At 46.6% G+C, this 16,475-nt stretch overlaps 1 long non-coding RNA gene across 1 annotated transcript; it reads left to right on the forward strand.

The window, feature by feature from the left end:
- The first annotated feature begins 12,457 nt into the window (after nucleotides 1–12,457).
- Nucleotides 12,458–13,594, forward strand: LOC109299729. The gene is made up of 3 exons (XR_002097969.1): nucleotides 12,458–12,536; nucleotides 13,012–13,081; nucleotides 13,214–13,594. It is a non-coding gene; the product is annotated as an uncharacterized LOC109299729 (long non-coding RNA).
- The last annotated feature ends 2,881 nt before the right edge of the window (nucleotides 13,595–16,475 follow it).

The following is a 16,475-nucleotide window of genomic DNA, read 5'->3' on the forward strand; positions in this document are numbered from 1 at the left end:
ATATGTTTATATCCATGTTTCTTTTCCTTGTGATAAGTTAATGTAAATACATTTTTATATAGTTAAGTCCTGTGACTGTCCTGGCCTGGTTCTATAGGGACGGAGGAAAACTGAGCGGTCTGCAGTTCCCCCACAGCACACCTGCCAGCTAACAAGTCCCTTCAATTGGAGAAGGATAGTATATACTTGAGTTACCTGGGCTACACAAGGAATGAAATAGAGGAAGAGAGTGTGCTGGATAGGCCTCTTGAAGAATTACAGAGCAAAAATATGTCCCAGCTTCACGGTCTTACTAAAGATGTGAAACATTATAAAGAAACCCAGTAGAGATGAATGCAATTTTTTCACTATGTCAGTGACTGCTTTGAGGGAGGGCAGGAATTAGCCCATTGTTGTTTCTGAACTAAGAAATGGCAATTTTTTTTTTTTAAATGCCACATTATTAAATCATATAGTAATAAATCCAAGTAAAGTTTTGTTTTGATACACCAATTCTTTTTCATGCTTTGTATTAAATGGGTACATTTAGAGGGATATTTTAAATACAAAACTTTGAAAGAAAATTCATGTGGGATCTCCACTCTTAACCCATGGACCCATAGAACAATTTGGTAGGCTCTTATTATGCAAATGTATTATGTAAATTAAAAAGGCTAGTAACATAAATATGGCAGGATTCTAGCCAGATAAATATGTGCTGCACCATCAACAAAACTTCTGGAAGATTGACAATATAGAGATTTGTAAATTAATAATAGTTTGGCCAAGAGAAGTGAACAAAAGTTGCCATGTGATATATGGGTTATTTTCAACTCTTCTGACTCACCGTCTGATTTTGAGAAACTCAGTTTACTAAATGCCCCTCTGTAAAATGTTTGAAAATACGGTCATTCACATTTTTTTAGATTTTAAAATGGACAAAAAGGGAACTCTAATTCAATATTATAGAAGACTAATCTTCCCCAATACTTAATTCCAGGACAAAAAAAAAATCCTCGGTAGCAAGGCCTTAATGTTGAAAGTACTTAAAAATAACTTACGGGAAGTAAGAAGGGAAGGGCATTCAACAGCGGGATGATTTACTTGTCCTAAAGTAAAACTTTTCAAAAGGAAATGCAAAGCTAAGGTTACAGTTAAAACAAATTCAGACATGATAATTTGTAGAGACACATAGTTGAACTACTCTACCAGCCTTAACTCTGCACTATGATGATGCTATGTAAAACATAAATCATTGGCAACATCCAGACAAACACTGATATGTGGTATGTGGCACTGCAGAGCCATCTGTGGTGTCACACACAACACATGAAGGCATTCTCTGTGCTGCTACTGTACATGCAGGCATCCCCCACACTGCTACTTGCTACCCCTGGGAGATCCCAGGATCAGAAATAACCCATGCCAAAAAAGTGGGACTGTGGACATGGTGGCAGCGTGTGCCATCCAAAATCAGAGCCTGGCCAGCTGGAGCCATGCTCCAGGTGCCAACCCAGCACCCAGCTGCAGGAGCACTGTGGCTGTAGCTCCCCAAGGTCCCCAGCACCCAAGGTAAGGCTGCTGTGAATGCAGAACCCATCCAACGGCCACCTCCAGGAGTGAGGGAACATGTTCTGTGTGCTTACCACACAATAAGTGCAACTTCTGTACCTGGCCTCCGATTTCAACATACATGTGTAACTTAAAAGCAATTATAAAGAATTTGCATTGTTCCAAATTCTGTAGCAAGCCACCCCCTGCTGGACCAATTCATAATGTGCAGGACTCCACTTGTAGCTCAGGGGGGCAAACAGAACATCATCTCAGTGTGGGTCTAGTCTGTGGGCTATATACTTGACAGTCCTGCCTTAACTTACTACTTTCTTCTTGCTAGGTCTCTGGATCCATTTTCCTTTGTCACTGTCAGGTGTTTTGACAGTAGCTGAACTTTTCTTCTAGGGTTCCCTTTTCTAGTTCTATGTTTACCTGTTTTTTTCTCTATCTTCCCAAGTGTTCATTGAAATCATTTTTTGATAGTTTCTCTTTCTCCATCTTTCCATTTCCTGCTGCCCTTCAAGGTTTGTTCTTAACAGTCTAATTTTTTCCCTTCAACCCTAATTATTCATAGAGCCCATTCAGTAGTCAATTCAATGACACTGGAAGTCCATTTCTACCTTTGTATTCTCTCCTCTCTCTCCTTTCCAAACTTTAATTTCTGCCACCTTTTGAATGGTGTATTGTGTTAGCATCTAAGAGCCCTAGTCATGGACCAAGGTCTCTTAGACTAGGTATTATACAAAGATATTACATACAAAGTAGTTTCTGGATAGGCTACACAATCTCTTTCCTTCCTCCTTCTCCTCCCTCTTGTGGTCTCTCCCCTTTCCTTGCCTATTCTTTAGTCTACTGCTGTCACTGTTAAGTCTCTAATGTATATTGCAAGATCCTGAGGATCTTTGTATCTTTACCATGCACAGTTATATTTATTCTAAGAAAAAGTCAGGTGCCATTTTCTGCACCTGGTTTAGCACAACTCTGACTGTATCTAAAGTAAAGGAAACTAAAATGACTGAACAATTACCAGGATATACCCTCTTCAGAACTGTAGTCCTCATATATGCAGCCCTATCCCATTCCCTTTGAAAAGACCAACATTAAAATATGTTGCAAACAGGTGGGTGGTAACTAGACAGGAGACAGGGGCTGATTGATGCTACTATTTATTTTTAGGCTCCACTCCAAATGATAGGCAAACCAGGACATGTTGACAAAATCTAAAACTGGCATGAGAATGCGCCAACATAGGCTCAGAATGAATTTGGCATCTGAATGTGTCTGGGATATGGGTCATATCACTTTGAACACTGTGCTTCTCAGAGAATGAAGGACAAAAACTTGTCTTGAGAAAACACAGTAATAAGCATAGAAAAACAGATCAAATAACACTCCCTTAGCATTCAAAATATCTAGTCTTTCCTTTTCTCCTAAGGCCTGAATGCTGTGGTCAGTACTTTGGCAGAAAACACAATTCCTCCTGTTCTAAAAAAGCAGATAGTGCCATATATATTTTATATGATGGAAGCAAAGTTAGTATGAGCTTTTACAATTAATAGCAGTGATACTGATTATTAGGGCTGTGCGATTTGGTGGAGATTTGGCCCAATTTGGCAGCTGAATCTCTGAATCTGAATTGAATCAGGAGACTAATAAAAATGTCTGAATCCAGCATGATGCCAAAAGACAGCCTTCAGACTTCACAGTTCATAGAAGATGAGGACATTTCAAGTGACTGTGACAGTGAGACAAACTTTCTGGCCACACACTCAGCAGGAGGAACACAGCTTCCAGCCACCATGCTAAGGGAGACTTTTGAAGCTGGGACATGGGGAAAGCCTAGGACCATGGAGGAAAAGAACTACCAAAAGCTTAAATTCCAGGGCTATCACAGGTGTATTATATGTCAAGAAACTGATGGCATCACGAGGAGGAATGAAAGGACAAGCATTTGTCAGCCTGTGCCTGTTTGTGCATCACTATCCAGACAGGGTAGCTTCTACTAATGTCTGTCCTATCAGGTGCTACAGCTCCAATTGAAAAAAGGGTGTGCTTTCACTGCAGGTAGCTAACACCCATTCACCATCCTGCTGTAGAAACCCTGCGGCTGTAAGGCACTGTAATTTTACTGCAGGGCAAATAAGACAAACTCAAACATGGGCAGGGTTCATGGTAATGATCTCACAGGTCTCCCTTGCAACAAACACTGCAGATACTTTGCCATCCCATCGGAATTTATGGTGAGATATGGTTTGTGTGTTAATTATCTCTCTGCAAAAACACTGGTGTATCATAAAAAGCAAAGTCTGAAACAACCAGCCCATGCTGACAACGTGGCAGGTTTCAGTCACATGTGGTTTGGAACCGAAGATGATCCACCACCAGTTGCTTACTTGGGGTTGTGAACTTATTCCCTTTTCTTGGTGGCAAAAGTAAGGGTTGAAATTCTCCTCCTTTACAGACATTTTGCCACCTTTGCTTTTATGGGATTTGGAGAAACTCATGGTCACCCTGTGTCAGAACAGAGAGGAAAAATCAAGGCCAAAAATAGTTCAAGGCCAAAAAGCAGTTCCCATGCTTGGTGGGTCTGCAGCCTGCCCATCCCTCGGAGCAAAGTTAAAGCTTCACTAAATTACATAAGGTTGCGGGGGCAGGCAATAGGCCATGTGGCTGATGGTGAGACCTTGCATTTTTACTTATATTTCCAGGCCAAAGGAACTTGTTGACATTCTTTTCCAATAAAGGAGATAAGGAAATAAGAAAGAAATGCCGGTAGCACATGTGTAGGATGTACTGCCTTTGGTGGGAACTCATGAGCTGCCTTTGACCCCCCCATTTCCAAGGAGGGAAGGACAGCATGGTACTAATTGAGGCCTTTAATGCTCACCTCCTTCTGAGGAATGGGAGATCCAAAGGGCAGATCAGATGATGTGGGAGCTGCATGCCTTTCATCATCCTGTATCATTGTACCTCATGTCTTTTATGACTAGAGACAGCAACAACAAGACTCTGAATGAGATTGGCACTCCAGATTCATAGATTCATAGATTCATAGATTAAGGGTCGGAAGGGACCTAGTAGATCTTCTAGCCCGACCCCCCGCCAGGGCGGGAGAACAACAAAAAACCCCAAAAAGAGAAACGGGACTCAAATGAGTCCAGCCAGGTAGGCATCCAGCCTCTTCTTAAAGACCCCCAGGGTAGGGGCCAGCACCACTTCCCTTGGAAGTTGGTTCCAGCTCCTAGCCGCCCTAACCGTGAAGTAGTTTTTGCGGATGTCCAATCTATACCTCCTCTCCATCAACTTGTGCCCATTACTCCTTGTTATGCCAGCGGGCGCTAGGGGAAACAGCGTCTCCCCCAAACCCTTCTGGTCCCCCCTAGTGAGTCTATAGACGGTCACCAGGTCCCCCCTCAGCCTTCTCTTGTGGAGGCTGAATAGGTTCAGGTCCCGCAGTCTCTCACTGTAGGGTCTGCCCTGTTGTCCCCGGATCATGCGGGTGGCCCTCCTCTGGACCCTCTCCATGTTGTCCACATCCCTCTTGAAATGGGGCGCACAGAACTGGACACAATACTCCAGCTGTGGCCTGACCAGCGTCGCGTAGAGGGGGAGGATCACCTCCTTGGCTCTACTCGAGATGCACCTGTGGATGCACGACAAGGTCCGGTTAGCCCTGCCAACCATGACCTCGCATTGTCGGCCCATGTTCATCTTGGAGTCAATAATGACAGAGTATTGTTTCATACCAGTCCCAAGGCAGGACTGACACCTGTCCCCAGAGGTCTGTGTAAAGTAAACCGAGAGTCTTAATCCAGTTTTTCTAGAGGTGAATCATAGCCCCAGAAACCAAAGCAGACTTCCTTCCTTCTTTAAATCTGAGGAGAGAGCATGAGCTAAAAGGAAATTGCACATGGAAGAGATCCTATTTCTTTATAGAGGGAGTTAAGATTATGACCTAGTTTTCAGAGGGACTGAGCACCTGCAGCAGAAGTGAAAGGGTGATGTCTGTTTCTGAAGTTCAAGCCAGAAGCATGCAATTATCAAGGGAAGCTGCTACACATGCTGCATGCCTGACCTGCCAGTAACGGGCACTGTTTTAGAAGACTGATGTTTGTGCTTGGCACCCTATAAGATGCCACACACCCAGCCTTAACAGCATGCCAAACTTTGGCATAATTTCCCTGATATGGAATTGAGACATAGCACACCTAAGATCACAGACCTTGCTGTTGCTGAGTTCAGAGAAAAGTGCACATGCAGGTAGCCTTCTGCAGAGTGGGTGTCAGCCTCTCACTGTTTTGAAGGAAGCAAAGAGCCTGATTAAGCCAAATGCTGTATTCACATAAAAAATATAATAGCTCTACCATCTTATACAATTCCTCCAATGACTTATTTATTTTACTTGATCCTGAATGTCCTCCAGTGTACGCAGGCACATGCTGCACTTAATCACACCTATTCATTTAGCAAGTACATGCAACCATTCTTGTATCATCAGGAAAAGCTCCCTCTGCCTCCATGAATTACAGGCATCACAGGAAAAGCAAGACCAAACCATATGCAGTGAGAGTTTGACACATCAGAGGTCTCTAAAAAGGGACTCAGGAGGTCTCAGTTCAGTTCCCTGCACCAGCACATATCTTCTAGATCTGCCTCTTACTCTCTCTCTGCCTCACTATCCTCATCTGCTAATTGAGAACAGTGGTCATAGTCAGTCTTACAGGGATTGTGTATGACTTAAATAACTAATGTTTAGGGGATATGGCAGTGACATGGGAGGGAAACGAGCACCTTTATATACAAACTGTCTACCTCATGAGACATTTGTGTGAGATGCCCACTGGGCCAAGTTTTAAAGTCCTGAATCATTGGCTTCTTGAATAGATTTTATGGCAACCATCCACCCTGCACCCACCATTGGGGATACTGGATGGAGGAGGCAGGTGAGGCCTCCATGTAAACAGGCCCAGGACCCAGGTGAGCAGGGTGCATTTGGCGAGTTGGATGGAGAAGATGGCTGCAACCCAGTCCTGTAACAACTGAGGGCTTCAGCAAGCCCTTTTGGAGGACAAAATGAAAAAACAAAGGGGGCCAAGCAACTAGCAAGTGAGAGGTAGCTTCTCCTGGTTCCTACCTGTTTTTATTTCTCACAAATTCAACCATGGGCAGATTTAAATACTCAGTTAGTGTTGGAAGGTACTGCACACCTGGGAACGATAGGAAACTCCCACCCAGGCGATCTGAGGGACTAAGACATTCTACATCAAAACAAATTTAGCCTCCTCTAGGGGTACTTATATCTGGAGCCTTATGCAACCCTGTGAAAACTTACATGATACACAGACTCTCATTAGTCAACAGCTACCTATGAGGTAGGACATGGTCACCTAGTTGTCATAGTGGTATTGACATCACAAAGGCTGTTGGCTCACCTCTTTCCTGGATTCTGGACCTGGCAGCTTGAGTGGCTCTGGATGCCTTCATGATAGGAGCTGCTCAGCGGATGAAAGAAGGAAAGTGTGTTTAAGCCAACTTTTAACAATGAAAGACATCAACCTGAAACTACCCAGCAGGTAAGATCCCCATGATGTTCTTCATGCCTAATATCTAGTCCCACACCCATTCTTGGAAGCACAAGAAATAGGTGGATTAGCTACAATCAGCATTTTCTAGAGCCAGATTTTCAGTTGGGGAAACCAGTGTTACTTGGTGGCTTGGACTGTTGCTTGGGTGATTGATACCAGGTCAGAATCAAGCCTCAGCCTCTGAACACTTACATGCCTCTGATCATTGGAGATTGTGTTAGATGTTCTGAGAAAGGCCTCCTTCCATCCCCGAGGTATTTCTGACCTTGTCCTTCTTGCAGCCAAGTAGGTGGTGTGAGGTGTCTCTGTATATATTACCTAAGCTTAAGCAGTAGGGCAGCCTATAGAGATGCTGATTCATGTTCTAATTAGAACACATTGAAGCAGGCTCAAGGAATTAAATCTGCTCCACATTCTAAGTAAAATGCTCCAGTATTACACTGTCATGTGTAAGGAACCCCCCCCCCCCCATCCTCCTTCCCTCACGTTTTAAATGGCTGTGTGGGTGCTTTAGCTAAAGCTCATTGAATAAGCTTTAGTTAAAGTGCTTCAATGGCCATTTTAAAATGTGTGGTGCTTAATACATGTGATGGTGAGCCATTTTAATTAGAGTGGCCATTGGGGAACCACTCTAATTTAAACAGCCCCTCCCCACCCCGGTATGTGTATAGCGAGTCTAGCTTTCAAAAACTTTGGCCCTAAACCATTGTTTTGGGTGTGTGATCCCAACTTTCCAACTAATTGTAAAGGAGGAAAGAATTGTTATTGTCTGCATGACTTTCCCTTATTTTCCCATAAACAAATATCACAGTAATCTCCCCTTCTATCTGGCTGGGCTATTTTGCAAGCAAATCTTATAGCAGAGCAGGAGAAAGGGGAAGACGTAGCTTCTTCTCTGTGACCAGGTACACTCTCACCCCTTTGGCTGGTACAGCTGTGGCCATTCTGCACCGGACTGATGATTATAGATTTTTACCTTCTGATGCTGGCCAACACCAGAGCATCATCTCCATCTTGACAAAGAAGGGCTTTTTGGCCGAATGAAATTGCACTAAGGAAAGTGCCTCTTTGGCAGTACCAGCTGCCTCAGCCCAGGAGGGTGGCCTAGAGAGCTCTCCCATTCTTGCTGTGCTAGGAAACCTTTCTGTTGTAGCCAGACCACAGGGTTTGGCTCCAACAGAGCTACTAGTGGGTGGTGATGAATGAAACCAATGTGATTTCTCACATGCAAATCAACAGAATCCTTTTCCTCCATTGATGGTTTTTCCACCAGTGATGCCTCTGCAGAGAGATGCCTGATGGACCAAACTCACAGCAATCTTGGCCAGGGTTTGGCCAGGCAGATGTGGAGAGGGCAATGGCTCTGTATCACGTGGCTGCTCTAAACATTTAGAGCGGCTGTGCAGGGTAGGACCCCAACTAAAACTTGGCCATCTGCTGTGTCTTTTCCCTTTCTCCTCTCCTATTAAAGGTCACAATACAACATGCCCTTGTCATATTGTGATGTCACTGTGATATCAGGGCACGCTTACATGGGCATCATCTCCCCTTCCCCAGTGGAGGGTAGATATGGTATAAGCCACGTTCAAACAAGCCCCCACCCTGTGGATAATGCCGTGAGCCTCTTCAGTGTCTTTCTCCAAGTATCTCACAGCATTGAGATATGAAATATAGTTGCCCAGCAGCCTTGTGAACCTGGAAAATCATTTACTCCAGCCTGGAGAAAGTCTTTCAGGGGGACACAAAGGGCCTGGATAGGAGCCTTGTAAGGAGGATCATCAATTTGGCCTCCAAAGACATGAGGAAGACCCAGGTGAGTGATCTCTACCCAGTTTCTCCTCAAAAAAACCTTTGTCTATGCCTAGCTTGTTTGGTCCAATGTAGCTTGAGTCTATGGAGTATCTCCTGCATGGACCCTAGCTAGAGGCTTCAGCCTTGTTCAAGGCAGATCTCCTCCAGATGTTTCTGGAGAGCACAGACATGATCCAACCCAGTGTTGAGCTCCTCTGAAACATGGGGCGGCTCCTCTGCTGAGAAAAGACCAGAGTGCATAGGTACTTTTCTGGTGACAGCATTGTCCAAGAAGTTTCCTGGTCCATGCTGAAGCTGTCCTACAGTTCAGGTGAATTCTGCAGTTGGCCAACCAACCAGAGCTGAAATATTGTTTATCCAAGTGTTTCAGTTGGCATTTATGAGCTAGGGAGCTCAAGCAAGGAATTATTAGGGGACTTCATTAATTCAGGAAAAACTATTACAGTGTGTGGCTCGTAGGTGGTGGGAAAGCCATTTTGCTTGGAGTCAAAGGTTACCTAAGGATGCAGTGGACTTAAGGGAGTGGCCAAACACTGAGCCACCAGCTAAGCCAAATGCATTATTCTCCTTCCCTTTCAGGGGAGGCAACTTTATCCCCAGCTTGACTTACCACTGTATAAACTGTGCGTCAGGCATCTGCTCCAGTTTTCTTTTTTTATTCTAGCAGGAAAATGCTGAACTTCAGGAAAAACCCTCATGGCACTTGCTGACACATTTTACAATTGGATGATGTATGAGTTGCGGAGTCACATGGGCATCATGGAGCTCCCTCCAATTTTCTTCTTGAGTACACTGGGCAACCTGGCCACAGCCTATGGTACAGCATTGCTTCTCTTGCTTCCAGGCTCTGATCAGGGACTGTGGAGGGAGGGGATAAATACTACTCTGTCCAATGGAGCCATCACAACTGAACTGGATTTGGGTCCCAAAGTGTCTAGCTCCTGGCTCTAAGATGTCAGCACTAACTTCTGTAACAGCTGGAAGTGCCTTCAGGACAGGAAGGAGTGGAGATCAATTGGGCAGGAGCCCTGCCCCACCCCATGTCCCTCCACTCCCTCCTCCTCCCATGCATCTGGGCATGGGACGGGCAGAAGACAGAGGATTGCCCTACATAGGGGAGGTCACTGTGGGGTTTCTCTGACATCTTCAAAGCCCCTATGTGCTGCTCACCTCTCGTGTTCCTGAGAGTGAGGGATGAAGGTGGACAGGAATGTCACTAACTGCACAATATATCCTCCTTCTGCAGCACTGAGGTCTGAGCCCTTCCTTGTGCTGACGCTCAGCTAATTGTGTTTTATGTTGAGGCTGGTGGAGACCAACCAGATGAAGCAGGCGCTGTGTGGAGGTGAGTTCCAACCCCTGCTTCAGGTGCCCCCAGTGGGCACACAAGGCCTAACACAGAGCCTGGGCCCCACTGGAGTGTACCACACTGGTAAGTGGGGCCTCCCCTGCGCTTCCTGGGCCTGATCCAACCATGAGTGGAGAACCTTCCCTTCCTGGGCTGGCTGGAGGCTCTGAGCAGTGAGCAGGATTGGGCCCTTTATTACTGTTACAGAGTATTTCCCAGAAGCCATCAAAAAGGCTGGAGCTGCCTGTAGGCTCTGGGGCAAATGGAGCAGATTGAATGCTAGTTGTAGCCCCTGCTCCACCTGTCCCGAATTCTCCATCTGCTCTGAGCAGCATGGGGGCTGCTAGGACATTATCATGACCACCAGGCCTTCATGTCCTGCTGCTGCAGCAGGACCTCCTCACTTGGATGTTCCTGTGCAAACATCTTGTCTTTTCTCTCCCTCTGCAGTTGTGAGAGGCTTTGCCCAGGAAGTTAACATGAAATTCCAGGTCAGGGATGAAAGCCCATTCCCCAACTGCTGGGAAGACGACTACTGTTTCCATGTGCTCCCTTTCTTTAACCTCATGAGCAGCATCTGGCTGAGCTGGAAGGACCCGGAGGTGAGAGCTGCTGTCTTTTTAGCTCTGTAGCACAGCTGTCTCATGTCACTATGTCTGCCTGTCTGTGCAGTCTTGGTAGGGAAGATCCAGTCTTAGGGGCTCATATCACGTGCCTGAGAATCTTCTCTGCCCACAGGCAATGTGCAGTTGTGTGCATTAATGTGTGCCAGTGATCACTGGGATACGGGGCAGCTCCTTCCAGGCATGACTCCTTCGATGCCCAGGGGGATGGCAGCAAGGAGGAGTTTGCTCTCTCTGTACATGAATTTGGGCACATCAGCACGGTGGGGAGGTGTGATTCATGAGCCAGTCCTAGGTCCATATCCCACGGCCCCTTACAGCTGCCATAGGTGGGAGCCATGCAGACAGGGCTGGTCCAATGATGGACAAAGGATGCTGCTGACCTGAGAAGAAGAAAAGCTGTGTCTCTTCCTGATATGGACCACCTCCCAGAAAGTCTGTCAGAGGGCCTCAGTCCTGCCTCCCTCTCTGCAGCTGCAGCAGGCTTCAGTCAAGGCACTGGGATGTGCAATGGGTCTCCTTCTCCACCATGAAAGGCATCGTGATATTGTTTTTGAGAGGCTCCCCTGTCTCCTGCAGCAATACGAGGGGTCAACATTTTTCATGTCACCATGGTGAGATGCTGCCTGGGAATCCAGGATTGGCCCTTTTGTGTATGCATGGGTGTGCATACTGATACATGTGTGTGCATGTACAACTTGCCCTAGGAACTCCGTAGCTCTCTTGGGGCTTTCCTGGTGCAGTTCAAGACTCCTTGATGGATTGGCCTCACCTACCACTGGGGGCTAAACTCACAGCACCCGGGTCTGTAGATCATGGCTGTGCTGGGAATGCCAATTCTATTTTCTGGGAAGTCTGATAAGGGGAGACAAAAGAAATGACCTACTGGACTGCTCCTTCCAGCTGAGTTTCACTCTGCTCCTTCTGAGCTTGCCCTCTCAAAGCTCCACAGGGTAAGTGGGATCAGAGGTCGTCTCTTTTGGAGTTCAGGGATTATGGTCAGGGCCTAGCAGTTTAAACCATGGAGATTTGGGGCTTCCTTCTATGAGTTATAGAAGTGGATGGCTACCACCCCACTGCCTATGGAGTGTGTCTCTCCTGGGTGAGACAGTCTGTGCTCTGCCTTTGTTTGCACCTGGGCACAGGTTTACCCAAGGGGAGAATCCTACTTCAGCTCTGTGCTCCTTTGTCCTGTGTCCCTGGGGCTGTGTGGGCAGATGCTAGCTGGTCCTGACTCTGCCGTCACTTTTGGGGCTTGTGACACCCTTGGGCTGTGGGACCCACTCTCCACCTGGCATCCTTTGGAAAGACTATAAATCCCAGAAAGTAGTAATCTAAGTGGGATGTATTAAGGGTCCTTGGTAGGGGCTCAAACAGCACAATTTGGTGTGGTCAGAGCTGCAGAAATGGAAACTTCCAGCACTAAAGCAGTAAAGCACTAAGCATGGGGAAGTGAGGTATTTTTTTCTCTAATTTTTTGCTCTTGCTCACTCCATAGTTCTCCTCTCTAACCCTCCCTTTGACTTTCAACTTCTGTTGCAGAGTCTGAGACAGATCTTGGAGGTAGCCTATGATTTTCAAGTCCCTCTTGCCAGTGGGAAACTCAAGAGCATCTGCTTTGCCCTGCACACCCAAGTAAGGGGAGGTCAATCCTGTACCACTCATCCTGAGGCCCAGCAGACCAAATCCCATTAGCCAGATAGACCCAGCTCATGGTGGTGCAAAGCCCCACACTGCTAGTGACCTCTCTGCTTGCCCAAGAAGAAGAAAACAGATGGTGGCCTCCTTGTCTCCCCTTGGTCCAGCTCAACTGCTGGGGAGGTCCATGCAAATCCCTTTGTCATAGCAAGTCAGGACCAGAACAATCAACCCTATTGTGTGAGTGCAGCCAAGAGCAGCTATGTTGCTAAAGGGACTTGGAAATCAGGATAACTTCTTATTTATGGTCTGGACCTTTGAATTCTTGGCTCTTGCTGTGATTGCAGTGATATCTCTTGAGACTCAAAAAGACTCTGGTTCAATTCATAGATGGTGAGAGTTCAGGATCCATTCCACACTTTCATCTGCACCCAGATGGGACTGTGCAGAATCCCTTCCCTTCTTCCCACAGGTGTGTGATATTGCACAACTGCCGAGATCACAGAACCAGGTCAAGGTGTTCTACTGTCTCCCTCTGCTTGGTAAGGAAAGGAGACTCCAAGTGACATGTGGGTTTCCTTCGAACCTTCCTGAACTGTGCCAAACCTGAAAGGGGGAATGAGAATGAGGAGTGCTGAGGTCACTGAGGTTGTGCTCTTTTCCTTGCAGCCTAGACCAATTTATTTCCCTTGTGGGCTCCTGGCTTAAGACCGACAAGGAGGCAAGCCATGTGGTGTCCCTTGCAATCTTAAGTGGCATCATTGCTTCTGACTGTAAGTATGACCAGAGCAAACATATTGACTGCTGTCTTGGTTGACCCCTCAGGAACTGAATAAGGACTGTCCAGGATGAATAACCTGTCCTGCTCTAACTGCACTCAAGAGCCCTGGCTGTGTAGAGCTAGAGCCAGACCTCCAATCTCTGCTGGTCAGTCACAGAGGGCCAGTAGCATGCTGAGTCCTGCTGTATGACACAGGAATGCTGGGTCCAAATCCTGCTTTGACACCTTTCCTGGCAGCACTCTGAAGTCAAGAGGTTTAACAAGACCTTTGTGATGGCCCCTGAGTCTTTCCCAGGTTCCAAAGCAGAGATAGGAGGCTGTGCAGGTTGCCACAAGTGGGTCTTTTGCAATCTGGGTGCATCTTGCTGTGGAGAGTGAGCTCCCAGAACACAGTAATATTGTGCCCTCCTTCTCCTTCCAGTGCCAAAGATGAGCAAGAAATAATGTGATCTAGTCAAGACCATGAGGTGCATGCTTGCTGATCAGAGTACTCAGCTGAGGTGATTTGTGAGTAGTGGCTGTGCTGGGGATGGCACATGGACCTGACACAAAATTTCCACCCAAGAATCTTGGTTTTCTTGTAGAGAAAACCTTTCCCCCCATCAGCGTCTTCAGGGAAGGCAGTACAGAAAGTCTGCCCCCTGCTTCCAGAGCTGGGGAGAGTCAGGATCTAGAGGAGTGTTATCAGATTGACAGTGGGGAGGGGATCTGCTTTTTCTCAGATGCCAATATGGCACTACTAAGTAGCAAGGACACGTTGTTCTCTTGCCTCTTTATAAAACCTAGAAATAAAATTGAAGGCCTGGAGACCCTTCTCCCTCCCTGTCATCCTTTCCAAGTTTTGAGGGAGGGTTTGTGCCATGGCTGGTCCCCCCACCATTTGTGCATAAGGACAGTCCTGACTTCAGTCTGTCCTTTCCTCCCCTCCAGGTGAAGAAGGCCATCCTCCATTTCATCAGGACACTGCTCAATGTTCAGAGCCTGGATAACTGGGCCTGGGACTTATTGACCCGTATTTTTAAGCAGTCCAGTTTGCATAGCAGCCAAATGGTAAGAGAAATTGAGGTTGGAGACTTGGTGCTGCTGTTCTAGCAGGCTGAAGCCTGACATTGGCTTGAGCAGGAGCATGGGGTGCCTCAGGGCAGCCAGGCTGAGTCATTAGAACCAGGGTCAGACCATTTCCACTGGAACAGATCTAAGGGAACACTCATGATGTCAGTGAAGTTACTCTGGATTTTTTCCAGGGTATCAGCAAGACCAGACTCTGAACTGGATTATGTATATCTTCTGATGAGGCTGAGAATTGCCCCTTCAGGCACTGAGGTGTGAAAACCTGACCACACAGTCTTTCAGGGAAACTTCCTTGAGAACAACAATGCTCTCTTGTAGAAATAGAGTCCCAAGGATGGATCTTGGTGCCCAGGATATAGCTTGGCCCATTGATATAATCACACTGATGAGATACAGAGGATTGAGCTGTCTGGGCCCCTGGAGCAGACAGAGCAGAGTGGGTGTGTGATGCCAGCACATTTGTGTCCACTGGGTTGAATCTGAAGGATTCTCTTGGAAGGATGAGGGAAGTAAGAACTTGGCAGTTTTCAAAACATAACCCACTTCCAGGCCCCAGAAACACTTTGTGTCTAGTGGGTCATTGCACAGTGTTTGAGATGTTTCTGAACTGGGAACCTGCCTCACCAGCTTGGTTTTTTTTATTATTATCTCAGCTGCAGTGACTTGTGCTTTGGGAAGAACATAAAATCAGTGGTAACTGTGCAATGCTTAAGCCGGCTGCGAAAGAGAGAGATACTGAGTGTCCAGTCAGTGCCTCTTGACTACCTCGTGAAACTAGCTCTCTGTCTCTTGTGCAAAATTCCAAAAGCTGTTCCAGTCAGGATACTGAGAAGGAACAGAATATCTGAGCCACATATGTGGAGATCCTAGAAAATCTGGATATCTCAATTAGTGGCATGAGCCAAGTAGGTGACCAGTTGTTGCCCTTGTATTATCAATGCATTTCTCTTCATCCCCTGTACCTCTCCAATGGGCAATTCTCTGTTGTGACAGGGTAATGGAGATAGATTATGGTCAACGCTGGCCGTGAGTTATGAAGCAAGCTGCCATCATTTAAGGAATGACATACAACATCCCAGCTGGAAGGAATCCCTGTGCTGAGATGGCTTGCTCATTCTCTCTCTTTGCTCTGCTCAGTCTTCTCTGAAATTGAGACTTGTTTGTCCTGTGTTAGAACAGGGTTTCATAGATCAGCTATTCCTGAGAGAGAAACATGAGGTTACGAGTGGGGGAAGGACCCTCAAGTAGGTGGGGGGTTTCTCACACTTCCTCCCACTATAAACCCTTGAGAAGAACAGCTTGGCAGTGGCTACCCTGCCTGGTAACCCCTCTCCCAAGAGACATGATCCAGACATCAGGTCTCCAGTGATACAGAGGGGAGCACAGTTTCTACTACTCAGATTTTTCAGTTCCCAGGTTAATGGCCCAGCAGTCAACCAGCCCCTTTCAGGCACTGAGGCAACTACATCTGTTGTTCAACCAGAGAAAGAGATTGTGTATTTCTCACATCTCTTTGTGTTGCTCCACACTCACCAAACCAGCCATTTTTTTGGACCTGGAAGTGGGCTGCATTCTGGAGCCATTCCAGGTGCTGACGGTTGCTTTGCATTTCATTTCCCAGGTGCTTGGAATCAATATCATCAATAAGGTAAATGTTCAATGACCCCACCTCTGTTCATGCTCTTCCCAGACCCTAATGGCAGGAGGTACAATGACCTTCCCCAGGCAGGAGTCCCTGCTGCTGCCATACACCTCGATTGAGATGGGTGTGGGACCAGGGCTTTCTGGGGCCTGTAGACATCTCTCAAGGATTCAAATGAGGCTGATTTTCATCCCTGATCTTTACATTCAGGACCTTGATTCTCTGTTCCTCATCCCCATCTCTGTGTTGTTCCCCCATGGAATTCAGGACCCAGACTTAAAGCTGACCCAGATCTGGTCATTCAGTAAAATCAGCCATGCCATCCAGGATGCTAATGACTCCAGGAGCTTCCAGTTCACTTACAAAAAGGAGCTCCTGGGGTACATGGTGGTGAGTGGGGAAGAGCCCTGGGGACCAAACTGCAAAGGACCTGCTGGGCTGG

Source organism: Gavialis gangeticus, unplaced genomic scaffold (genome assembly GCF_001723915.1).
Source record: "Gavialis gangeticus isolate Ggan-Ray unplaced genomic scaffold, GavGan_comp1, whole genome shotgun sequence".
Lineage (NCBI taxonomy): Eukaryota > Metazoa > Chordata > Crocodylia > Gavialidae > Gavialis > Gavialis gangeticus.